This window comes from Panulirus ornatus, chromosome 21, assembly GCF_036320965.1.
Source record: "Panulirus ornatus isolate Po-2019 chromosome 21, ASM3632096v1, whole genome shotgun sequence".
Taxonomy (NCBI): Eukaryota; Metazoa; Arthropoda; class Malacostraca; order Decapoda; family Palinuridae; genus Panulirus; species Panulirus ornatus.
The window spans coordinates 18182720-18210674 of record NC_092244.1 but is presented as its reverse complement, the minus strand read 5'-3'; the positions used below and the strand labels follow the sequence as shown (position 1 = coordinate 18210674).

At 42.4% G+C, this 27955-nt stretch overlaps 1 protein-coding gene across 1 annotated transcript in view; it reads right to left on the bottom strand.

The window, feature by feature from the left end:
- Positions 1–27955, bottom strand: part of LOC139756394 (junctional adhesion molecule 2A-like) — a 474666-nt gene that overhangs the window by 249302 nt on the left and 197409 nt on the right. The window lies entirely within an intron of this gene.

The window sequence follows — 27955 nt, the reverse complement described above, 5'->3', positions numbered from 1 at the left end:
AAATATGAAAGCGTAAATAAAGACACAGATATATATAGATGAGGCAGATGTACACAATGACGCAAGTTCTCATACATGAGGAAAAAAAAAGAAAGAAAAAAAAATCCCTTAAAGTCCCAGTGTCTGTAAAAGAGCAAATGTTGACGCATTCGCCCTGCGTTCTTTTACGCTTTTCAATATGTGCAATTTCCATTATCGACATGTACCTTCATTCTGCTGGGATTTACACATTATTTGCCCTATGAATGAGAATTGATGGAGCAGAGTCGCCTGTGAATTAGAAAAGTTTTTAATTTATTTCAAATGTGTTATAACAGGTTCGAGGTCCGTTGATAATAATGTTGGTGACACTGATGGTTATGATGATGGGTCTTATGCTATTGATGGTAATGGCAACAGTGTTCGCTTGCTTGACCGGGTTGATATATATATATATTTATATATATATATTATTTATTTTATTTATTATACTTTGTCGCTGTCTCCCGCGTTAGCGAGGTAGCGTTAAGAACAGAGGACTGGGCCTTTGAGGGAATATCCTCACCTGGCCCCTTCTCTGTTCCTTCTTTTGGAAAAATAAAAAAAAAAAAAAAAAAAAAAATATATATATATATATTTATATATATATTATATATATATATATGAGTGTGTGTGTGTGTGTGTGTGTGTGTGTGTTGATATATATATATATAGATATATATATATATAGATATATATATATATAATATATATATATATTATTTATTTTATTTATTATACTTTGTCGCTGTCTCCCGCGTTAGCGAGGTAGCGTTAAGAACAGAGGACTGGGCCTTTGAGGGAATATCCTCACCTGGCCCCTTCTCTGTTCCTTCTTTTGGAAAAATAAAAAAAAAAAAAAAACAAAAAAAGAACTATGAAAGCGTAAATAAAGACACAGATATATATAGATGAGGCAGATGTACACAATGACGCAAGTTCTCATACATGAGGAAAAAAAAAGAAAAAAAAAAAACAGAAAAAAAAATATGAAAGCGTAAATAAAGACACAGATATATATAGATGAGGCAGATGTACACAATGACGCAAGTTCTCATACATGAGGAAAAAAAAAGAAAAAAAAAAAACAGAAAAAAAAATATGAAAGCGTAAATAAAGACACAGATATATATAGATGAGGCAGATGTACACAATGACGCAAGTTCTCATACATGAGGAAAAAAAAAGAAAAAAAAAAAACAGAAAAAAAAATATGAAAGCGTAAATAAAGACACAGATATATATAGATGAGGCAGATGTACACAATGACGCAAGTTCTCATACATGAGGAAAAAAAAAGAAAGAAAAAAAAATCCCTTAAAGTCCCAGTGTCTGTAAAAGAGCAAATGTTGACGCATTCGCCCTGCGTTCTTTTACGCTTTTCAATATGTGCAATTTCCATTATCGACATGTACCTTCATTCTGCTGGGATTTACACATTATTTGCCCTATGAATGAGAATTGATGGAGCAGAGTCGCCTGTGAATTAGAAAAGTTTTTAATTTATTTCAAATGTGTTATAACAGGTTCGAGGTCCGTTGATAATAATGTTGGTGACACTGATGGTTATGATGATGGGTCTTATGCTATTGATGGTAATGGCAACAGTGTTCGCTTGCTTGACCGGGTTGATATATATATATATTTATTCTGTTGTTTGCTGTTTCATTATGCACATTGTGAATGATAAGTAATGTTGAATGTATTCACATGGGCTTGCATTTGTTTCATAAGTTATTGTCGGTAATCGCGTGGATTCGAATGGAAGGGTTAAAACCTTCCCCAACCACCACCAGGTTGGCTCTGCCGTCAACTGGAACGAACAGTTATGTTGCTCATTATGATACGTTTGTAGCACGATCCCTTGTCATTGTAAATATTGCTGTCGGGAGGGAGGTTCCCTCAAGAGGCCCAGTCCTCTGTTCTTAACGCTACCTCGCTGACGCGGGAAATGGCGAATAGTTTGAAAAAAAAAAAATATATATATATATAATATATATATATATAGATATATATATATATAATATATATATATATATTCTGTTGTTTGCTGTTACTTTATGCACATTGTGAATGATAAGTAATGTTGAATGTATTCACATGGGCTTGCATTTGTTTCATAAGTTATTGTCGGTAATCGCGTGGGATTCGAATGGAAGGGTTAACCTCCCCAACCCCCACCACCAGGTTGGCTCTGCCGTCAACTGGAACGAACAGTTATGTTGCTCATTATGATACGTTTGTAGTACGATCCCTTGTCATTGTAAATATTTGCTGTCGAGAGGAGGTCTCCCTCAGAGTTTTGTAAAATAGATATTTATTTATTTTATTTATTATACTTTGTCGCTGTCTCCCGCGTTAGCGAGGTAGCGCAAGGAAACAGACGAAAGAAGTGGCCCAACCCACCCACACACACATATACATACACGTCCACACACGCACATATACATATGTAAATTTCTTCTAGGTTGTGTGAAAACATGAAAGAAAGACGAAACAAAAGATATAGAATACGAAGGTCAAAACATTATTGTTTGGAACACTGTGAATGAAATGGTTGTGTGTGGAATGAATGGCTGCATTACTGTGGGAGAGAATGATGTCCCTGGAGCAGAAAGGCTTACAACTTGAAAAATAATAAGGGAACTTCGCCGAGGGAAAGCACCCGCCCACCCTCCCGCTTCCTCTGCCGCACAACGGCCCAACGCAATCCAAGAAAAAAAAAACAGAAAAAAAATATGAAAGCGTAAATAAAGACACAGATATATATAGATGAGGCAGATGTACACAATGACGCAAGTTCTCATACATGAGGAAAAAAAAAAGAAAGAAAAAAATCCCTTAAAGTCCCAGTGTCTGTAAAAGAGCAAATGTTGACGCATTCGCCCTGCGTTCTTTTACGCTTTTCAATATGTGCAATTTCCTTTATCGACATGTACCTTCATTCTGCTGGGATTTACACATTATTTGCCCCTATGAATGAGAATTGATGGAGCAGAGTCGCCTGTGAATTAGAAAAGTTTTTAATTTATTTCAAATGTGTTATAACAGGTTCGAGTCCGTTGATAATAATGTTGGTGACACTGATGGTTATGATGATGGGTCTTATGCTATTGATGGTAATGGCAACAGTGTTCGCTTGCTTGACCGGGTTGATATATATATATATATATATATATATATATATATATATATATATATATATATATATATATATATATATATATATATATATAGGGATAGGGGAGAAAGAATACTTCCCACGTATTCCCTGCGTGTCGTAGAAGGCGACTAAAAGGGAAGGGAGCGGGAGGGCTGGAAATCTTCCCCTCTAATTTTTTTGTTTTCCAAAGGAGGGAACAGGGAGGGGGGGGGAAGGTGAGGATGTTCCCTCAGAGGCCCAGTCCTCTGTTCTTAACGCTACCTCGCTGAGGCGGGAAATGGCGAATAGTATGAAAGAAAGAAAGATATACACACACACACACACACACACATATATATATATATATATATATATATATATATATATATATATATATATGTGTGTGTGTGTGTGTGTGTGTGTGTGTGTGTGTGTGTGTGTGTGTATATATATGTTATCTATATATATATATATATATATATATATATATATATATATATATATATATATATATATATATATATGTGTGTGTGTGTGTGTATATATATATATATTATTCATTATACTTAATCGCTGTTCCTAGCGTCAGCGAGGTAGCGCCAGGGATACAGACGAAGAATATACATATACACATATGTATACATAAACGCCCATACACGCACATATACATACATATACATATCAGCATATACATACTTATACATACACATACACAGACATATACATATGTACATATATTCACACTTGCGTGCCTTTATCCTGTCACTACGAGAAGTGGGGGTTCCAGCCCCCGGCTCCCGCCCCTCTCACTCTACCCTAGCGAAGTAATGTGAGGTGCGATGCGGGAGTTTCTAGGGCAAATAGATAATTAACCCCTGAGCATTACAGTACGATCATTAGTATATTAGACAACGGCTTGGCCTGAATATTTAAAGATTGGTCAAACATGAACGGTAAGGTCAGACGTCGCACTTTCCGACCCAAAGGTCGCACCCGCCAGACTCAAAAAAAAAAAGGAGAAGTGGCGTCAGAAACAGAGTACGACACTAGTAAATACTTGGAGGTCGTTATTGATGTTGAGATCCCGAGGGGCTTTGAGGAAGCGGAAGTTGAGAAAGTGGATAGTGAGGTACGTTGGAAGTGTCATGGGGAAACTTACTGTAGGTATGTGATAGGAAGGTACACTGTAGGTATGTGATAGGGAGGTACACTATAGGTATGTGATAGGAAGGTACACTGTAGGTATGTGATAGGGAGGTACACTGTAGGTATGTGATAGGGAGGTACACTGTAGGTATGTGATAGGGAGGTACACTGTAGGTATGTGATAGGGAGGTACACTGTAGCTATGTGATAGGGAGGTACACTGTAGGTATGTGATAGGGAGGTACACTGTAGGTATGTGATAGGGTAGTGCACTCTTGATATGTGATAGGGAGACACACTGTATGTATGTGACAGACAGGTACATTGTCGGTAATTAATAGTGAGGCATTCTAGAGGTATGTGATAAGGTGGTACACTGTAAGTATGTGTTAGGGGGAGGCACGTTTCATGTATGTGATCGGGAGGTACACTGCTTGTGTGATGTACGCATGTGAAACGGAAATGAAGAGAGAGACGGAGAAAAGAAAATCGTATTAACAAGAGATTCACACAAGTGAAAGTCTTCCTGTCCAGTATGTACAGGTTCTGGCACCTCCCATGGAACCAAGAATTCCTCGTGGTCATGGCCATGATCATACCTGTCCTAACCTACTCACCTACACCATCGTTCCTCACCACCAGATCACGCAGGCTTTGGTTACAGATGATACTGAATAAGGTTCTTTAATTTGTCGTAGACAAGGACAGACACTGCTGGAGAGATGGCTGATGTTTTGATTCAAAGCCCTGTACGGAAGGCTTTTTGTACGAATGGGTCGTCCTCCACCTAAGCCCTGTACTGGCGAGTCGTCTTCCACTCACGTTCCTTTACCAACGAATCGTTCTCCACTCACACTACTTTACCAGTGAGTCGTCCTCCACTCACGCTGTTGTACTAGTGAGTCTTCCTCTACCCAAGCCCTGTACTAAAAGTTTCTCCTCCACTCACGTTGCTGTACCAGTTAATCGTCTTCCACCCGTGCCCTGTGCTAGCGGGTCGTCCTCCACTCACACCTCTGTACCAGGGAGTTGACCTCGTCCCAAGCCCTATACCGGAAGGTCGTCCTCCATCCAAGCCCATGCTGTTGTATCAGTAGGTCGTCCTCCATCCATGCCCATGCTACTGCAGCAGTGGGTCGTCCCTCACCCAAGCTGTCGTCGCAGCGGATTGTCCAACAACCAAGCTGCTGTACGAGAATTATCAACTTTGTCGTCGACAGTTTTCTCTACCAAATCGTCACCAAACCAGGCTGACGAGTGAAGCTGATGGGCATGATTTAGTTCTTGCATCTCAGGAGTTCTTAGTAGCTAATACTCGTCTTGGAGAACATCTAGCCACTTGTAATCATAACATGGTTATGTTTGCCGAGGATATCAAAACCGACTCCCCTAAAACCAGTACAATTACCCCCAACTTTAAAAGGGCGGATTTTAATGGACTGCTCGATGCATTAAAGAGCCTCACCCTTGTTGGTTCATGCCCAGAAGAATTATGAGCCAGTTTTAAGTTCCAGTTTATGCACCATCAAGTCACATTCAGTCCCATGCATGATAGAAACAAGAAACCAACAGCAAGCCTGAATGTTACATTGAAGATAGTGCAAGAGCTGTACGGCGCAGAAATAAACTCTATAAGCTTAAGAAATCGGACAATGATTCAAATCTTGCGATGCAGTATAACACAATTAGAGGACAAGTGAAAGTCCTTATCAAAGATGCCAAGAGAGAATACGAAGTGCGCATTACAAAAGATAGCAATTGATATAAGAGATTTTATAGATATATCAATAATAAGAAACATATAAGAAGTGAAATAGGACCCTTAGTAAACGAGGATGTAGAACCAATTGTGGACGATAAAAGCATAGCAAACCCTGAGCAAACTTTTCTTTTGCGCTAGAAATTAGCGACACGAATTTTGGGACAATGTTAAAAAGCACACACACGATACAAAAATATTCCGTCACAGTTAGAGAAGTACGAACACAGATAAGTTGAAGACTAATAAAAGTCCAGGACCTGATCGTTTCTATCCACGGGTGATTAAAAACGTCAAACACGTTATTGCCGCACCGTTAACCCAGATTTTCAATAGATCACTGCAGGATGGAAATAGTCCCACAGGGCTGAAGACTGGCAGACGTCACTTCTTTATGCAAAAGGGAAGCCGCGAATTGCCTGGTAATGATTACCATCCTATTAGCATCACATCAATTATATGTAAACTTCTGACGTCGATTATGAGATAAAAGTCGCCTACCTGCAACAACACAGCTTGATCAATAATACACAGCAGAGTTTTAGAAGCTGATCATGCCTTACAAACCTCCTTGAATTTTATCATGCCTTATTCAGTACTTACGACAAGACAAAAACGATAGATGTATTATTGATGTACTCCCAGAAAGCTGTCGACAAAGTCCCCCGCGTTAAATTGATGCACAAAGTCCGGGCCTTGGGGATTACTGGTTGCACAGGAAATTGGATAAAAGCCTGGTGACGTGATAGGAAGCAGAGAGTCGTGATGAATGGGGGAATCATCACCGTGGTCACCTGTTATGAGTGGAGTCCCCCAGGGGATCCATACTTGGCCCTATCCTTTTCATCATTTATATTAACGATGTTTATATTAACGTAGGGCTAGATAACCTAGTGTCCAGATTTGCAGATGACACAAAGATCGGCAATGCCATATTAACTGAAGAAGATAAGCTAAGATTACAAGAGAATCTAGATAAAATCGCTGAACGATCTAGTAAATGGCAGATGCCATTTGTTCTCCCTAAGTAAGAGGCGCTTCCGGGGCAGATTAAGTGAATGTTTCGAAATACTTAAAGGATTCAACAATGTCGATATTGAACATTTCTTTACAGTAGCTCCAGTATTACTGATAAGAGTAAATGATTAAAACTTAGACGTCACCGAGTTGATCTGGACAGTTATGAATATTTCTTTACCAACGACATTGTTGATGTGTGAAATAAGCTCCCTGAAATGTTATTCAGAGCAACACCTTTAGTATATTCAAAAGTATCATTCTTCAACATCAGGGATGATATAGGCATGGTAAGTCGAGAGGCTGGAGCTAAAGTTTATCCTTAGTGTTCTTTTTATAAGGAAAAGTGAAGGGATGCATGTTGTTGGTGATGGGATGCATGGCATAGTCATGTTCATTCTACCCTATGACTATCCTATGATAAAATTTCCTTCGGGCTTATTAGTTCTACAAGGTATTTTTTCTGCCTGTTTTCCTGCCAGCGTGTGCCGGAGGGAATGGAGGATGGGAAGAGAGCCTTTGCTTTTCTATCCTTTCCGTTTACTGCTTACAAGGGGGATCTTTTTTTTTTCTATTTAGGCTAAAGCCAGACCACCTCTCTTGAACGTTAGGTCTGTGTGGTCTTTGTATCTGTGAAACGAACGGATCGTCTTTCACCCAAGCCAGTGCTGTTGCCGCAGAAGGTCGTCCTTCATCGTCCTTCACCCAAGTTGATGTGCTCGTGGGCCGTCATCCACCCAAGCTGCTGTGGCAGCGGATCAGTCCTCCACCTAAGCTGCTGTACCAGTGGGTCATCCTCCACCCAAGTTGCTGTACCAGTGGATCAGTCCTCCACCCGAGCTGCTGTGCCAGCGGGTTATTCCTCCACCCAAGTTGCTGTATCACCAGGTCGTACTCCACTCAAGCTACTGTACCATCATGTCCTCCACCCAAGCTACTGTACCACCAGGTGGTACTCCACCCAAGCTACTGTACTATCAGGTCGTCCTCCACCCATTCTACTGTACTATCAGGTCGTCCTCCACCCAATCTACTGTACTATCAGGTCGTCCTCCACCCAAGCTACTGTACCACCAGGTCATCCTCCACCAAGGCTATTGTACCATCCGGTCTTCCTCCACCCAAGCTACAGTACAGGCAGGTCGTCCTCCACCCAAGCTACAGTACAGGCAGGTCGTCCTCCACCCAAGCTACAGTACAGGCAGGTCGTCCTCCACCCAAGCTACAGTACAGGCAGGTCTTCCTCCGCCCAACCCCATTCGCTAGAAATAATTTAACCAATTTATGTGTGTAAGCCTCGAATCTTTGTCTCCATGTTAGCCTTCCCCACGCTGCCTCTGCGCGACGGTCCAACACCCGCTTAGAGAGCGATGAAATATCAGCCTTATTCGCTGAGGCGGGTAGCATTCTTTTGCCCCCGGAGGAACAGAATGAACCCCCACTGCGCTAACTAATAGCATGTTTCAACGTTAGCGCTTATGGCAATATTCATGATGTGATATTTTGCTAATTCTGAGCCCCTGAAAATTTCTTACATTGATTATAATATGTGAGCATTTTTCCATGTCAGAGGAAGTGGCCGAGGTTTTGAGGTTTGGTTTTGTGTGTTCGCACCAAGCAGGATGGGCCAGTAGTATAAGTGTGAGTGACACCCTTGACAAGTATGAGTGTCGGAGGGTGAATGACAGTGTTGGCCAGTATGAGTATGGGACAGTGAATGACAGTGTTGGCCAGTATGAGTATGGGATAGTGAATGACAGTATTGGCCAGTATGAGTATGGGACAGTGAATGACAGTGTTGGCCAGTATGAGTATGGGATAGTGAATGAGTGTTGGCCAGTATGAGTATGGGACAGTGAATGACAGTGTTGGCCAGTATGAGTATGGGATAGTGAATGACAGTGTTGGCCAGTATGAGTATGGGACAGTGAATGACAGTGTTGGCCAGTATGAGTATGGGATAGTGAATGACAGTGTTGGCCAGTATGAGTATGGGATAGTGAATGACAGTGTTGGCCACTATGACTATGAGTGACAAAGTTGGCCAGTATGAACGTGGAAGAGTGAATGACAGCGTTAGGCAGTGAATGAACAGTGTTGGCCTGTATGAGTGTGGGATAGTGAATGACAGTTGGCCAGCATGAGCGTGAGAGAGTGAATGACAGTGTTGGTCAATATGAGCGTGAGAGAGTGAATGACAGTGTTGGTCAATATGAGTGTGGGAGAGTGAATGACAGTGTTGGCCAGTATGAATGCGAAAGAGTGAATGGCAGTGTTGCTAGCCGGTATAAGTGTGGGATAGGGAATTTACACTGCTAGTCAGTGATTGTGTGGGAGATTCAGTACCAGTGTTGGCCAGTATGAGTGTGGCTGAGAGAATGACCAGTGTTGGTCGGTAAGGTTATGAGAGAGTGAATGACAGTGTCACATCGCCTGACATACACGTCTTATATGTCATATGTATACATCATCATCTGTATACATCATACTGTAATCTTTACACTATTATTTCTTGCATATGAAACTGGTTTGTAGGTGCGACAGCGACTCTCTAGAAAGGAGCACTGAGACTTTCATAGTGTGCCGGTGAAAGTTTCAAGGTGTGACAGTGAAAGCCTCTGTAACTGTGAGTTTCTTGGTGTGACAGTGAAAGTTTCATGGTGTGACAGTGAAAGCCTCTGTAACTGTGAGTTTCTTGGTGTGACAGTGAAAGTTTCAAGGTGTTACGGTGAAAGCCTCTGTAACAGTGAGTTTCTTGGTGTGACAGTGAAAGTTTCAAGGTGTTACAGTGAAAGCCTCTGTAACAGTGAGTTTCTTGGTGTGACAGTGAAAGTTTCAAGGTGTTACAGTGAAAGCCTCTGTAACAGTGAGTTTGTAGGTGTGACAGTGAAAGTTTCAAGGTGTGACAGTGAAAGCCTCTGTAACAGTGAGTTTGTTGGTGTGACAGTGAAAGTTTCAAGGTGTGACAGTGAAAGCCTCTGTAACAGTGAGTTTGTTGGTGTGACAGTGAAAGCCTCTGTAACAGTGAGTTTGTAGGTGTGACAGTGAAAGTTTCAAGGTGTAACAGTGAAAGCCTCTGTAACAGTGAGTTTCTTGGTGTGGCAGTGAAAGTTTCAAGGTGTGACAGTGAAAGCCTCTGTAACAGTGAGTTTGTAGGTGTGACAGTGAAAGTTTCAAGGTGTGACAGTGAAAGCCTCTGTAACAGTGAGTTTGTTGGTGTGACAGTGAAAGTTTCAAGGTGTGACAGTGAAAGCCTCTGTAACAGTGAGTTTGTTGGTGTGACAGTGAAAGTTCCAAGGTGTGACAGTGAACCCTGTTACAGTGAGTTTCTTGGTGTGTCAGTGAAAGTTATAAGGTGTGAAAGTGAAAGTCTAGGGATGACGACGATAGTGTGGAGCGACAGTGAAAATCTTCAATGCTTGACCATAAAATCGTCATGGTGTGGCAGTGAAAGTTTATTAATGTAACTGTGAAAACATGTAGGCGTGACAGTGAATGTCCCCAAGTGTGACAGAATGGCTTAAGCGTGACTGTGAATGTCCCCAAGTGTGACAGAAGAGGTTTAAGCGTGACAATGAATGTCCCCAAGTGTGACAAAGAGGTTTAAGCGTGAGAGTGAATGGCCCCAGGTGTGACAGAAGAGGTTTAAGCGTGACAGTGAATGTCCCCAAGTGTGACAGAAGAGTTTTAAGCGTGACAGTGAATGTCCCCAAGTGTGACAGAAGAGGTTTAAGCGTGAGAGTGAATGGCCCCCAGGTGTGACAGAAGAAGTTTAAGCGTGACAATGAAAGTCCCCAGGTGTGACAGAAGAGGTTTAAACGTGACAGTGAATGTCCCCAAGTGTGACAGAAGAGGTTTAAGCGTGACAGTGAATGTCCCCAAGTGTGACAGAAGAGGTTTAAACGTGACAGTGAATGTCCCCAAGTGTGACAGAAGAGGTTTAAGCGTGACAGTAGCAGCCCCTCCAGACGTGACACCGAGATTCGCTGACAGTTACAGTGGCAGAATATGCGCTTCATCTGTCCGTCGAGACAGGACTGGTAATGGAATCCGTGCGTGTGAATGCATCGAGTTGATCATCGTGTCATCAGGAGATATTGATGAGGCAGCTGGTTCTTCGAGGGAGAGACAGAGAGACACAGAGAGAGAGAAGACGAATCATGATGACAAGATCCTAGATGCTGGGATATATATACATATGTATTTTTTCTCCCCTCTTCCTCCATTGTCATGGGCTGAGAATAAACCGCGAGGCCCGTGATTCAAATATATTGGAAGGTTGCTGCAACGAAAGAAACCACAATGAAGCTGGGTGTTTTAGATGCGGTGGGAGTGGACAAAAGGCAGCAGATGGAAGGGAAATATGGGAGCTGAAGTGGAACCCCTAGGGTGAGTGAGGAAGGAGGGCGAAGGTCCTGGGTACGTTGTGGAGCGCGGAGGGAGAGAGAGAGAGAGAGAGAGAGAGAGAGAGAGAGAGAGAGAGAGAGAGAGAGAGAGAGAGAGAGAGAGAGAGAGAGAGAGAGGTCACTGCCTGTGAGGGCAAAGACATGTAATGGTATCCTAACAATTGGTTCTTCCGGCCATAACCCGCATAGTCAGTGTTCAGAGGCAATTCATATCTAAGAGGCACCCACCCTGAAACCTATCGACGAGACGGTACGACCTTTGAGCACGACGGTGCGGTGCGACCCGGGGCACCAGTCGTACGACGCATAGGTTGACGGTCTAGCCTTTGATTCGAGGGCCAAGGCTATCGTATCCAAGAGTCGTTCCTTCGTACTCAGGGATCGGACCTTGGTGCTCAAGGGCCACAGGGCAGAACTTAGGAACACCACTGCGGAGGGAAATGTGAGAAATTTCAGAATATCGCTTGCTCTCAAAGTACTTAGAAAAACATATCATGTAACCACTTGAGAATATAGGAATAGCGAACACACGAGAATGAAAGTCTGAATTCCTACATATTTTTGTTGTGTCACTTATAAAACGCTATGAATTTCCGCGCTCAGTGGTATGTCATCCACGTGTAGTACTTTTTGATTCGTCGTCGCCACACACACACACACACACACACACACACACACACACACACACACACACACACACACACACACACACACACACACACGGGCTATGAAACCTCACTGCAAGCTCACCATCAAGTTTTCTAGAGGAATAAAAACAGAAGCATTGTAGAAACCGAAAGGCAACAGGCAGCCGTTTACAGCACTGACTATTCAGTTGTAAATTGGTGGTAGCTGTAGACAATGGCTCATGGGGAAAAAAAAACTAGTGACATATTTTCCCCGGGGGAAAAAAAGAGATAAATGGCAGAATTGGGGAAGCGATGTAAGAGCGACGAAATCTTTCAGAAATGGGTTCCGCTTCTTCCTTCTTTTACCATTTCCGCTGTCGGAGGTTGTGGCTCACAGAGGGACTGTGAATGCCGTAGCTTAAGAGTTTCCTGTAGTTTGTAAGATCAACATGGACGGCATATCCTGAGGGTCCTTGTGCTGAACCTCTGTGTACCTGACGGGCGGGGACAGGTAACTATACCTGGTCGTCACATGGGAATATCGTCCCGTTGATAACCCTGGAGAAATTTCAGGTCAGATACTTTCGTCGACCTCCGTGCGCTCGTTATCGTGTTTCTCATTCACGTCTTCGATCGTTCTTTCTGGTGTCTCTCTACATTTCCTCATCTCAGAACCATCTGCTCCCTCCTCGCCCGGATGGCCAAGGTAGTCTTCATGTCTTCGTTGCCGGCAACACAGCAGTTCATCGTGGTAGTTTGTCGCTGGCACTGTGTACGTGCCTGTGTACGATCGTGTGTATATTTCTCACGACGTGCACGCACACACTGCACACTGAGTCCCGTGTTTGATGAAGTTTTAGGGGTGGTTGGGGGGTCAAAGGTCAAGGTCACATGGTGATTTCATAGGTCGGTTACTAAAGAAAGATATTTTCAAATGGTTTTCACCAGATTCCGTCGAGCCTTAATTACGGTTTCAGTTGACCACAAACAACAACTTTAATACATTAGTTTCTATTCGTCTTTCTCACACACACATTCTACCGACGTTTCTCTGACTCCCGGCACACACACAAACACAACAGCAGCAGCACCACAGCTCACGTTCGTCGTCAGTAACTTGTTGGTCTGTTGTTCTGCTACACAATGGTTCTGGTCATCTCTACCTGTTGCGCTACAGATACAAACGTCAGTAAGGTAAGGCCACGTACGCTTCTGTCTCATTCCAACACGGTAAGATGGATAGCGTACTCTGGCTTCCTATCCCCAGTACCATAGAGTCTAAATTTTGATACTCCACCCATACTCACTGCCACCCAGTGTTCTCTCTCAGCTTTGGTTTTCTTCGCGAAGATCTGCTCGAGCGAATCTTCGCCTGGCACGTCATCTTTACTTGCCCACCTCAGTTAAAAACGGCTGCGTTGGTGCTTTCCTATTTTTTTCATTAAAATCGTCGCACTTTCTTGTTTATAAAGCAATTGTGCCTATAGACCTCTCATTCCGCACCGTCACAAGTAATGCATAGATGCATTATGTGTACTACCGTGCCTCTCCTCCTGTGTTATCTCTCATCTCCAGTTGGTCAGCTCCATAAGCCTCCTGGTATTAGTGCTTCAGTACTGCTTGCTCTCTGCGTAGGCTGGGGAACATGGGGATGGTACGGACGCCTCACCCTCTGCTCCACCACACTTTTCTGCGAAAAGAATTTTCAGTGACCTGTGAAGTTGCGATTTTTTTATGCTCTTTTTTTTCTGCGGAAAAAAAAGAGAATGAAAAAAAGAAAGACATCGGTTGAATAGTCACCTACAGAGAGAAGTATTAGCTTCAAGATTTTCATGAAATGCCTCCAGTTTGTTCTGTCATTATTAGAGAAAAAATATTCCACGCCAGGGTTAGAAGACACCAACACATGAAGTCTCAGCCTATCCTCGCTACATGGCAAGTACGAGTCAAACCCACGTCTCCATCTCTCTCTCTCTCTCTCTCTCTCTCTCTCTCTCTCTCTCTCTCCCTCTCCCTCTCCCCCCCCCCCTCTCTCTCTCTCTCTCTCTCTCTCTCTCTCTCTCTCTCTCTCTCTCTCTCTCTCTCTCTCTCTCTCTCTCTCTCTCTGACTGCGGGAGGGGAAAACCTCTCAAAAAAATAAAGTTTGTAAAAGCTTATTCCTGCTCAAGTACGTTGCAAAAAAAAGAAAAAAAGAATATCGAATTGTCTGGCGCTGTTGTCAAATGATAGTGACATTTTCCCAGAATTTCGATCACTGTGTGTAGACTCAAGGAATGGCCCTTGCGATATCATCGAGATATTGTCTGGCTTCGAGTATTCCCAGATATTTGTTCCTTCTCTTTTGCTCGCATGAGCACACATGTGTGGCGCATTTTGCAGGTTGTGCTACTCTCCTCTTTCATTCAAGAGTTCTTTTCCTTTGAAGCTCAGAACTTTGTTGAATCAGTATAATTTACGTGTCTCCCTTGGGTTTTCCTGTCCTCCGTGTCTGCGTGCATCTACAGTCGAAAGAATAGTCCATTTATTCCCTGCAGGTGAGGCCAGACGGTCTGTGTGAGTGCCAGATGTTCTAGTAGTACAAAGAGTTCCAGGGAACACAGAGTCTGTGGATGTATGTATACTGGAAGCCCTGTACTTGTTGCTCTGCCTAAGGACTAACGCTTTGCACGAGAGTCGCCGCCCTGAAAACTGTACTCCGTCCTTCCTTTGTGAGACCATCCTAGCCTGCCTCCCCTGTGTGTCATTTCCTAACAGTTTGTCATCTTGATCTCGTATCTGTGTTACAGTGCACTGACATTCTTCCTCTGAATTCCTCATTACCACATAATTTCGAGTTTAAGATGTTTTTTAACTTTAAGTCATTCTATTTCCTCCATAGCTTCGTTTGTAACTATTTAACATCAGTCTGTCTCTTCCACTCTTACACATACACAAACACAAGCACTTTTTGCTCCACTTACGTGCTGGCTGCACACATTCTAATGGTCCTCGTCTTCTGCGCTTATGATTTATTTTGATATATTCTACACATATATTTTGATTTTATGTTTTACTCCGTCTCTAGGATTCCTACTTTTCTTGTCTTCTCAGTTTCCAGGTTGTAATCCCCAAGATCTGTGTAACTTGGATCATTCCTACAATCCATAAGAGTGTCTCTTTTTCGCATTTAACGTTCGAACCTTTTTTGTCTTTAGTTCTGTTGCACATATGCAGAGTTCAAACGTAAATTCTCTCAAGGTATAGATTCTAAAGAAAAAAAGAAAAAGAATAGACTCATGCCGACCCTTAATCTAAGGCAATGAAACTTCACGGACCATTACGTAAGATTCTCCATAGAGAGAAGGAGACAGAGTCTTGTATATGGTGAAAGATGACACCATGAGGTCTTGTCTTAGGTACGGTATACCAGTGGTGAGAAGGAAGGCAGTGATGATGGAGGTGTTTTTAAAGAAAATGAGGAGAGATGCAGAGGAGCGTAACGTTGAATCCGCTGGGGAAAACCCCTCCCCTTCCTTATTCTCCTAAATCCTGCTCTTCAAGGGTGCGTTTCCGCAGCCCTCAGCTCAGCATACACCAGGGGAAATACTTGTATTATTGGAAACCAGACGAGTGAGTGAGAGAGAGACGTGTCCCCTTCGACATTTCAGTACGTTGTTTATCAACAAGTCTGTATGTGGCAGTCATTTCTGACGTTTCGAAAATCTTCATTATAATTCTTAAGAACTGCTGTATATTTATTTTCTCTTCCCCATAACCGTTGAACACAATTGCAGTGTTTTTTTTGTTTTATTTTTAACTTCTGTAGAAGTGATGGTCACTCGAGCTGTAGAAGTGATGGTCACTCGACCTGTAGAAGTGATGGTCACTCGACCTGTAGAAGTGATGGTCACTCGACCTGTAGAAGTGATGGTCACTCGAGCTGTAGAAGCAGGAATCGGTGTCGATATAAAGTGGAAAATTTGATGAACCAGATCATCATATGTCGTGCGTGTTTCCTGATATCATTGTCATGGACTTTTATTGTGTTAGATATGACGATCCACCTCAAACGTTCAGATCTCACGGAATTAACGTAACCAGAGCTCGTATGCAGATGTAGGAGGAAACAAATATCACGGTATCATTATTCAAAAAGTTTGGTACAGTATATTTCATAACACCCACATTAATTCTGATGTAACAGGATATGACTATGTTAAGTGGTGTAATGTTACAGTTATTTGTTAGTCTGCTTTATGAGTTCTGTATCTACGAATGCAGATTGGTAACATCAGATTATCTTTATAATCGTTTTAACGACAGCTTTGAGGAGAGAGGAAAGACGGACTTTGTGTGGTGGTGTTGGGATTTAGAAAACTTTCTGAATTGTTTGCACCAGATGAGACGGATTGTCTCCGTGAAACATGTATAGAGAAATTACATGTTAGATAAGATTATCTGAACTCTTACTGAAATGGGATTTCACCTTTATAGCGCTACTGCTATGCTATGATCGCCCCTGATAGGGAAATGACTATTCGAATACTATGTACTCGAATATATATATATATATATATATATATATATATATATATATATATATATATATATATATATATATATATATGCATATATATATATATATATATATATATATATATATATATATATATATATATATATATCATACAAACCTCCAACAACCAGGGTCGAACCCGGGATCCCTGCGCAACAGGCGGGAGTGCTACTGCTATGCTATGATAGCCCCTAATAGGGAAATGACTATTCGAATACTATGTACTCGAATATATATATATATATATATATATATATATATATATATATATATATATATATATATATATATATATATATATGTATATATATATATATATATATATATATATATATATATATATACATGCAGGAGGGTGAAAGGCATGCACGGAATAGAGTTTATTGGAACATTGTGGTATACTGGGGTCGACGTGCCGTCAATAGATTGAATTAGGGTATACCATAGAAAAGTCCGTGGGGGCCTGAAAGGGGATAGGGAGCTGTGGCTTTGGTGCATTACACATGACAGCTAGAGAATGGATGTGGGCAGATGTTGCCCTTCTTCGTCTGTTTCCTGGCGAAGAAACGTCAGGAAACAGACGAATAAGTAAATACCGCTGTGCTTGCCTATCTGCTAACAACATGAATTCCTTAGGAACAAAATGATACCACGCATCCTAATTCCAAGTGCGTTCCATAAGAAGAAACAAACTCCATTTGCGAGAATAGGGCATGAAAATCTTCTCCATCACATAGGCAATGCCAGACTGACTACGACAAGGCTTTCTACTACCCCAGAAATGCTAGAAGAACTTCGCCTGTGCAGGTCCTGTCGTTGCTGCCAGCCGTATGAGTGAAGCAAGAAGACGAGCAAAAGAACAGATTATCATAAGAAAGAAGAACCATCTAGAAATGAAAATGGATAAGATCTTTTACAACAGTTTATGAGCGAAAGCATCAAACCCAGATTAGAACATCATTAACCTTTCGTCCTATTCCTTAACTCAGGACGAAAAACTTGCTCAGGGATTTGGACTCTCTTCTTTTTACATATCCACTGACGCTTATAGTGTGAAACATCTAATATTTATCGTGAAATCCACTAATTAAGCCAACCAGGGATTTGATATCGTATCTGGTTCAGTTCTGAGTGCCTTGGTCAGCGATAGCATTTCCAAGTATAGTGACGTGCCACATAGGTTCCAGAGAGCCATTGGAAATCTCAAGAAAAATGCAGATATTCGTATCACAAAATCAGATAAAACTAGTCAGTTCGTGATTTAAATACAATGGACTATAGATGTAAACTCAGGGATCTTTTAGATGATAATGAAACATATGAAAGATTAACATCCAGTTCCCTTAGTCATCAAGTAAAGACCTTCAACTCTAGACTCAACCACTTGTTGAATAAGCATCAAGAAATTCTGAAGTCAGTAAGGATGGCTAATCCCTCTCTTCCTTATATATATGGTCTCCCTAAAACTCACAAAGATGGATGTCCCCTCTGACCACTTATTTCCACTGTTAATTCTTCTGGTTATAGGTTTTCCCGATGGTTAGCTAAACACCTTTCCAATATTCAAGGAAAAAGTCTCTCTATCGCATGTTGTCAACAGCTTAGATTTTGTAAACATCAGTTTGCCTGAACGTAAACTCATTAGTTTTGATGTGAATTCCCTGTTCACGAAAGTCCCCATTGATGAAACCATCACATTCCTAAGGAGGAAATTAGCTGATCTTAGTTTGGCCTTACCCTTGCTTCTTGTTTCCACTAATGTTTTCCAAGACGATGAAGGAAGATTTTATAGACAAATTGGTCTTGCTATGGGAAATCGCCTTAGTCCTATCCTCAGTAACTTATTCATGGAATGGTTTGAGACTGAAGTTCTAACTACCAACAGTAATCATCCACAAATCTGGTTTAGATACGTTGATGATTGTGGTGCTTTCTTCCACCCCACCATCGAATTCAAGATTGAATAGGAAAAAGAAGGCAAATTGCCGTTTCTTGATGTGTTGATAACTAGGGAATCTGATCACTTGTCCTTCAAGATCTACAGGAAGCCTACCAACTCTGAGAGCTATATTCATCATTTTTCGTTACATGATCCTTCTGCAAAAATGTGTGGGTTTTATAACTGTTTTTATGAGTATTACAGATATATGATCCCATAAGTCTGGTAGACGAACATAGTCATATAAGATGTATCTTAAGGCAGTTTGTGAATAAGCTCACTTGGAAAGCTAGGAAAAAGATAGGTCTAAAAGTTTAGTGTTGCCTAGTTCTCCTAACATAGCTAATGTAAGACGGGAGCTGAAAAACAGTGCTTTTGATATTACTTTCCAGTATAATAACACCATCAGTAAGACCTTGATTAAAACTAGGCCAAATTATCCCGAAAATTGGGAGTGTTTACGCCGTCAAATGTTAGTCATGTAAAGATGTGTACGTTGGCCAGACCGGCAAAACTGTAAGTGAGAGATGCTCTTGGCACCGTCACTCAGTACGCAGGGATGACCACAAGAATGCGATCGCTAAACACTGCCATGAAAACGATCACCCTGTACACCTTACCAACCCAGTCACATTGTACCCGTCTTCTGATCATACTGCCCGTAACGACATTGAATCTGTCTTAATTGTTAATACCAAGGACTGTGACTTTGTCCCCAGGTAACTTTAATGCACATCCTATTATCAACCAAATCATAATGAAAGAATTACCGAGAAATGATAACATAAGAAATATCGTTCAACATGCATCTTTTTCCCCAGGCCAAACACCTCTCCACCCCACACACACACAACATCCCTTAACCACAAGGCACCCCCAATCCCCAACTTTCCCTTTAACGGTCAGGCCATTTGAGAGTGGCAGAGGAGAGACGGAATTTTTGTGGTGGTGTTGGGATTTTAAAAAAGTTTATGAACTGTTTCCTTCTGATGAGGCGGACTGTCTCCGTGAAACATGTAGTGCTGCATGTATGGAAAAATTGCATGTTCTGTATAATCATCTGAACTTCTACTGAATTGCGATTTCACCGCCATATGCATATATATATATATATATATATATATATATATATATATATATATATATATATATATATATGTATTTTTTTTTTTTTTTTTTTTCTATACTTTGTCGCTGTCTCCCGCGTTTGCGAGGTAGCGCAAGGAAACAGACGAAAGAAATGGCCCAGCCCCCCCCATACACATGTACATACACACGTCCACACACGCAAATATACATACCTACACAGCTTTCCTTGGTTTACCCCGGACGCTTCACATGCCTTGATTCAATCCACTGACAGCACGTCAACCCCAGTATACCACATCGCTCCAATTCACTCTATTCCTTGCCCTCCTTTCACCCTCCTGCATGTTCAGGCCCCGATCACACAAAATCCTTTTCACTCCATCTTTCCACCTCCAATTTGGTCTCCCTCTTCTCCTCGTTCCCTCCACCTCCGACACATATATCCTCTTGGTCAATCTTTCCTCACTCATTCTCTCCATGTGCCCAAACCATTTCAAAACACCCTCTTCTGCTCTCTCAACCACGCTCTTTTTATTTCCACACATCTCTCTTACCCTTACGTTACTTACTCGATCAAACCACCTCACACCACACATTGTCCTCAAACATCTCATTTCCAGCACATCCATCCTCCTGCGCACAACTCTATCCATAGCCCACGCCTCGCAACCATACAACATTGTTGGAACTACTATTCCTTCAAACATACCCATTTTTGCTTTCCGGGATAATGTTCTCGACTTCCACACATTTTTCAAGGCTCCCAAAATTTTCGCCCCCTCCCCCACCCTATGATCCACTTCCGCTTCCATGGTTCCATCCGCTGACAGATCCACTCCCAGATATCTAAAACACTTCACTTCCTCCAGTTTTTCTCCATTCAAACTCACCTCCCAATTGACTTGACCCTCAACCCTACTGTACCTAATAACCTTGCTCTTATTCACATTTACTCTTAACTTTCTTCTTCCACACACTTTACCAAACTCCGTCACCAGCTTCTGCAGTTTCTCACATGAATCCGCCACCAGCGCTGTATCATCAGCGAACAACAACTGACTCACTTCCCAAGCTCTCTCATCCCCAACAGACTTCATACTTGCCCCTCTTTCCAAGACTCTTGCATTTACCTCCCTAACAACCCCATCCATAAACAAATTAAACAACCATGGAGACATCACACACCCCTGCCGCAAACCTACATTCACTGAGAACCAATCACTTTCCTCTCTTCCTACACGTACACATGCCTTACATCCTCGATAAAAACTTTTCACTGCTTCTAACAACTTGCCTCCCACACCATATATTCTTAATACCTTCCACAGAGCATCTCTATCAACTCTATCATATGCCTTCTCCAGATCCATAAATGCTACATACAAATCCATTTGCTTTTCTAAGTATTTCTCACATACATTCTTCAAAGCAAACACCTGATCCACACATCCTCTACCACTTCTGAAACCACACTGCTCTTCCCCAATCTGATGCTCTGTACATGCCTTCACCCTCTCAATCAATACCCTCCCATATAATTTACCAGGAATACTCAACAAACTTATACCTCTGTAATTTGAGCACTCACTCTTATCCCCTTTGCCTTTGTACAATGGCACTATGCACGCATTCCGCCAATCCTCAGGCACCTCACCATGAGTCATACATACATTAAATAACCTTACCAACCAGTCAACAATACAGTCACCCCCTTTTTTAATAAATTCCACTGCAATACCCCTTTTAGTCGCCTTCTACGACACGCAGGGAATACGTGGGAAGTATTCTTTCTCCCCTAACCCCAGGGATAATATATATATATATATATATATATGTATGTATATTTACCTTGGTTTTCCCACAGTCCCTCATATCTCCAAGGGTTAGGGCATGTAATCCTGCATATGAATAGGAACTGTCAGACACTTTGTCTTTATAATCTTTACATTCAACAGTTTCCCATATTACATTCTCATGGCTGCCATGTCTCATCCCATTTACAAGCGCTTCTGACTGTAAGATCAGCGGCAATTGTAAGTCACTTATCACGCGACTGTTGGAGACTAGTTTGATGTTTCGCAGGCATCTGTAAGCATGTGCTTGGCAGGACCATCAGGGGTCGTTGCAACATAGATCCACAATTCCATTAACTTTCCTCTCACTCAGTGAGTTTCATGTCACCATGGAGGAACACATGGCCACATTAGGTGTACGTTAGGTTGTCATACGGTGCACAGACTACCGCTGTATACCAGTTAAATAGTACCAGTTTTTTGAGCACGTTGAATATTTTTTTTTCCCCCTGCAGAGATTGGCTATTTCTCCCCCTAATGTTTAGCCAGCGTGTGGACTGAAGTTGCACTTTTATAATGTGGCTGCACGCCGGCTGGCCTGGTCGTGTACATGACAGCAGGATAATTGAAAACGTTAGACTGTGCCTGGAGTTAAAGGATGGAACCCTCCCTGGCCATTTGCTTAGTGACAGAGTTTACCCCTTGTCACTATCACCTCATGGGGGAGGGAAAAAAAGAGACAGAGGACACACGTTACCCTGCCCATGTCAGAGCCAAGTCCAAAGTTGAAGGTGTGTTTTTGACTGGGGATAAGGAAGCGTTCATACCGTGGAAATGCAGTGAGAACCAACACTGATTCTCTGCATGTTTGTTGTCGTAGATGATTTACCTGAACCACAGCTGAAAAAAAGTGAGGTACTTACGATGACTTAAGACGAAGTTTAGGAAAAGGCAGGGTTATCGCGTAGCGCTCACCGCAGGAAAGTCTAGAATTGCGAAGAACAAGTAGTGTTACGTCTAAGATGGAAGGATGATATGTTTGTGAATTGAATGCCAGCAGCCCACGTGTGGGCGAGGCAGAAAGAAAAGACAAGTACCTAAGTCAAAGGAGCGATACTTGACAGCCACTGAAATGCCTGCTCGTTGAGCAGCCGTCGTTAACCCTCTCGATATCCATTCACGGCAATATACCTCCTTGGTCGGTGGCTGCCTGCCGCCATATTGGAGAGAGCCATCAGGCAGACCAACCCAACATTATGTTCTTGTATCCATTACAGACTTGTCAGTTCTCAGTGTGGCACACAACTCTGTATTTAAGCAGTTTCTTTTCCTGATCGACATTTCCTTACACCTGAAACATGATGATGATGAGGATGTGAAGATGTCAGATCATAACCAATGCTTCGTGACTGTTTTTTTTTTTTTGTACTTGACACTGAAAGTGACATTATTTTGAGTGTGTGAAACGAAAAAAGAAAGAGATTTAATGTGTATGAAATTAAGGTTTAGTGGTGGGGTGGGAGACAGGTTGATTTGCGTGTGAGTTTAAATTTTGAGAGCCAGGAGGAAGCAGAGTGTGTGGAAGAAGAGGTCATTGTCCTGTGGGCAAAGGTGGGTATGTTTGGTGATATACGAGTTCCGACGAGTCTTGGGTCTTGGGCCCTAAATGCAAAAGAACGGAAGAGTGTGAATGTGTTGGATATGAAATACTCGGAGACGATATGTGGTGCGAGAAGCGTGGATCATGTAAGGCAAATAAAAAGTTACGAAGTAAATGACGCCTGTGAGTTACGTGTGGTGATGTGTTATGTATGAGGAGGAGAAGATACCGTATGTTTCTAAAGAGTCAAAGCCTGCAACCCACGTGTGGGTGAGACAGACAGATAAAGACGTCTACGTGGACCAGTGGAGGATACGACAGCCACTGAAGTGCTGGCTCACTGCACAACTGTCACACACTCATCTGATACATTATGTGGGTGGTACCGTCAGCAATATACCTTCCTGGTTGATGGCTGCCTGCCACCTATGGGAGACGTGTGGAAGTAAGCTGAGTATAATTGTGAGAACTTGACCAGGACGTGCTGATAACGTTTGCACATATGGTCAAGATAAGCCAAAGGCAGACTGAGTGGATCCCTCGCAGGATACATGTGACAAAAGTGGAGGGAGCAAAAGGAGGTGGGGAGACCAAGGTGGAGATTGAATGATGGAGTGTAGTGAGTCTAGAGTGAGCTGGGCCTATACTTAATCAAGGAGGGGGTGAGGTGTTCATGAGATAGAGAGAACTGGGACTATGTGGTAAACAGGGGGCGACGTGGTGTCAGTGAGCAGAACCAGGGCATATGAAGCGGGCACGGGAAGCCATGGCACAGTCTGTGGGGCTTGACTGTGTACAGGCGGGGCTTTTTTACTCTCAGTGCATTAACCATGACAGCTAGAAAAGAGATGTGAGCAAATGAGACCAATCTTCGTTTGTTCCTGTGCTATCTCGCTAACGCGGGAAACGGCGAACAGTATATAAAAAGAAATGAAAATGTTTTTGAAAGGTTATATGATAACAGTTTTGGATGATTCAATTCACGATATATTTGGTTTTCCAAATGTTAATGACGGAATATTAACCAAACTAAGTAATTCAAAATTTCGTACGAGGCTATATATATATATATATATATATATATATATATATATATATATATATATATATATATATATATATATGTATATGAATAATTTTACAGTAGTATTAAAATATTCCATTGCATGTTTGTAATGTACCAGAGTTAGAGGCTAACGCGAGAGAGAGAGAGAGAGAGAGAGAGAGGAGACTATTACTGTATATAACAAATACTATTCCTAATGCCATTGATAGTTTGGTTGGAAAAGAAATCAGTTTTCTATTGCGAAGAGTCAGGTCACGAAAATTCTGCATAGAAAGCCGAATTGATTTGAACTGTATTCTTTAGGAAAGCAAGAGTTTATTATAACATGAGAAAATATGACACTGAATGGTTCATTTGCTCTGCACAACCCACTAGCACAAAACAACGTGATATGAAAATATTTACAATTTTGTTTTTACTTTGTGCAGCAAAGGCTTTCTACTATGCCGTACATCAAAAGAGAAGTATGTGTTATTACCGGTTTTACTGAATATTATGATTAATTGATGTCATGCGTTATTTCAGTCATTGATTATATGTATTTTTTATTTAGTTTTACATTGCGTTTTTCTCGTCATCACAACTGACGCGTTCACATCCATTTTTTTTTTTTTTTTTGCTAATGACAGGCACGTCTGACGTGTTCAGCATTTATGATGGTCGCAGCCTGAAGCTGGCCTTATGATGGTTTGCCTGAAGCTGGCATTATGATGGTCGCAGCCTGAAGCTGGCATTATGATGGTCGCAGCCTGAAGCTGGCATTATGATGGTCGCAGCCTGAAGCTGGCATTATGATGGTCGCAGCCTGAAGCTGGCATTATGATGGTCGCAGCCTGAAGCTGGCATTATGATGGTCGCAGCCTGAAGCTGGCATTATGATGGTCGCAGCCTGAAGCTGGCATTATGATGGTCGCAGCCTGAAGCTGGCATTATGATGGTCGCAGCCTGAAGCTGGCACACTGGCCACACTGAAATGTCAGTGAAAATGCACACCAGCCTCACTGGAAGTTAGGACATTTGCTGATGCATGAAGTCCACCGCCAGGGACTCACCTTCCCTGAGGATGGGCGTCAACTCTGCTGCCAGTGTTGAGAATACACACGACTCGGCGGGGTGGTGGTGGTGGTGGTGGTGGTTGGGAGAGTGTGACGTGTAAGGCGAAGGACCGCCCGGGCGCGGAGGAATGAGAGAGAGAGAGAGAGAGAGAGAGAGAGAGAGAGAGAGACACTACTACCACGGGTGTAACATTAGTGCATTGCAACACGACATTCATACCGAGGAAGTCACAGGCTCTGGTGCACTGATCCGGTCCATGTTTCCATCAGGAAGGGATGGAGAGATCGAGCAAGCTGCTGAGGAGGCACGGCCCCAAATTTGGAGACGATCTCGCGTTGGGCATAAAGATGGAAGATCACCCGCTCTGCGATAAATGACGACTCTAAGCTTCCCGTCGTTGTCCTTGGGGGCAGCAAAGGTTTTAGCCATACTTTCCCGTGATAAGCTTCTCATCCTGCTTATCTGCCGGAGAAAAGAAGAGGTTTTCCGACATCACACATTTACGTTGCTTGCTTCCTCTCTTCTTGGTAGTGACACGTACAGGTTGCAGAAGACTCCTCAAGATGGCATGAAACTGGTGGTGGATGTAACCATTATTGACGAGGATCTGTTCTATCCTTGTATGTTCCTGGTTCTTATTGCTGTCAGTGCGTTCTCGTCCACCGTTCAGACATCCACCACGTTCATCTGTTTCCTGTGGATTCCATTTCACATGGCTGGTAAAATGGAATCTCACTGGTCACAGAGAATGGGGACTGAGATAGGTAGCATTTAACCAGGCGTTGATGGAATGGTGTTAGTCACTGGTTATCATTCAAGTTATCCAGGGTTCGATCCCAGGGCATGTATTCGTCAATGGTTTACGTCGACTTCACGTGATAGTACATGATATAGATTTAGATAGACACCACTGGAGTGCTTTCTGTCTATTCAAAGCAGGGCATCTTCTTATCTATACAGGTCCTTCCTTCTTCTCCATTACTTAAGAGTATAAAGCCATTTTTGCCCTTAGAAACTACGCCATTTGAGGCGCTTTTTATGGTATGACAATGTGAATAGTAACATCCTTTGGGAGCTTTCTGTCACCATGATAGTCATGATATATCTCCACGCACATAAATGGGTCCTTCTGATGATACGCCATAATAGTGAACATTCCTTAAAAGATGTCCTTGATGTACAATGCGACCTGACCACGACTACTGGCTGGTTACTCCGTCGCCCATCGGTCACTTGGTGGATGAAATGGAATCTCAATGACCACAGAAAACGTGGCGTGAAATGATTACCATTTAGCCAGTCGTAGGTGTTATGGTCTTAGTCACTAGTTATCACTGGAATAACTCCCAGGCTTGTGTGAGCTGCACTTTCCCGACTTGTGCTAAAGTTTTCATCAAATCAATTTTCAGATATGGCTTAGTTTATACTATCATATGATGACCAGAGAGAGAGAGAGTTGAGTGTGGAAATGCTTGCATGTCTTGTACAGTCTTCTATAACATAGACGCCTCGCTCATCTCCACCGATAATACATCACTGAAGCTCCGTTATACGCTCCAGACGGAGATATGTATTGTTGCCCAAGTTCAAGATAAAATGACTAGACAGTAGCGACCTCTATAGCCCCCTACAGGAAGGCATATAGTGTTCCACTAATACAGAGAGCTCTCTAGAGCAAGCACTGAAAGGTGGGAGAGGTAATATACACGCTATATCCTCATAAAGTTTTATGATGTACGTGAGCTTTGTTCCATATGCCATTGCTCCCTTCAACGGCTGTCTCGATTTTTAATATCCCAGCGAAAATTGTATGAAAATTGTGAGGCATGAACCAGCTGAGTGTGGTGGTGAGGTCTCAGGTTTAATGTATTTGCCGCTTGGGATGGAAATGGACCTCGGATCACGGGTTTTGAACCTCGGAATGAGTGAGGATCACCAAGTGCGGTGTCCTGCCACTGAGAAGCGGTGGCTAAAGGAGGTCGAGGGATTGTCTTTTCCTCCCCTTCGCCATCGGGAAGGCGCCTGGTCCTCGCCTCGCTCCTGTGTGTGTCATCATTAAAGGTTTTGTTCTTCCTCAAATAATTAACAGCGATGAATGTGAGATCTATTCATGTTTTTTTTTCTCCCGAACTGCACACGGTATTTCATAATTCTGGCATCAAGCTAGCATGTCCACCTCTCCCCCGCCCCCCCCCCCTTTTTTTTTCCTCTAAAAACCATCTTACTTAATTAAATGGTTGAAGCCCAGTCGAATTCTGAAAACCAGATATGATTTAGACCCTGATTATTGTGCACTGACCAAGTTGGCTTAAAAGACGTGTGCGTACATAGCCTCCACCTGCCCTGGGGAGATGAGCTGCTGATTCTGATTTCTCAGTGGTTTAACTTTGAATTGGTTGTTAGCTGAACTGTTGGCCATTGGCTGTACGACGATCCATTGTAGGTAATGATCTGATGATACCACTGTGAGGACGGCACTCACCCAAGCCAGGCTCTTATTCGCTCAGCCCAACCCCCCTCTCTCTCTCTCTCTCTCTCTCTCTCTCTCTCTCTCTCTCTCTCTCTCTCTCTCTCTCTCTCTCAAGTATACACACAGGAGAGTCTTGCTCTGCTCTTACATAGATGAAGAATAACGAGAAGAAATACATAGTATTGTCAGGATCTCGTCTCTTACACCATGTTGTCAGTCCACCAGTCAGATATATTATACTTCCCACTCCAAGCCATCAACTATTCACTG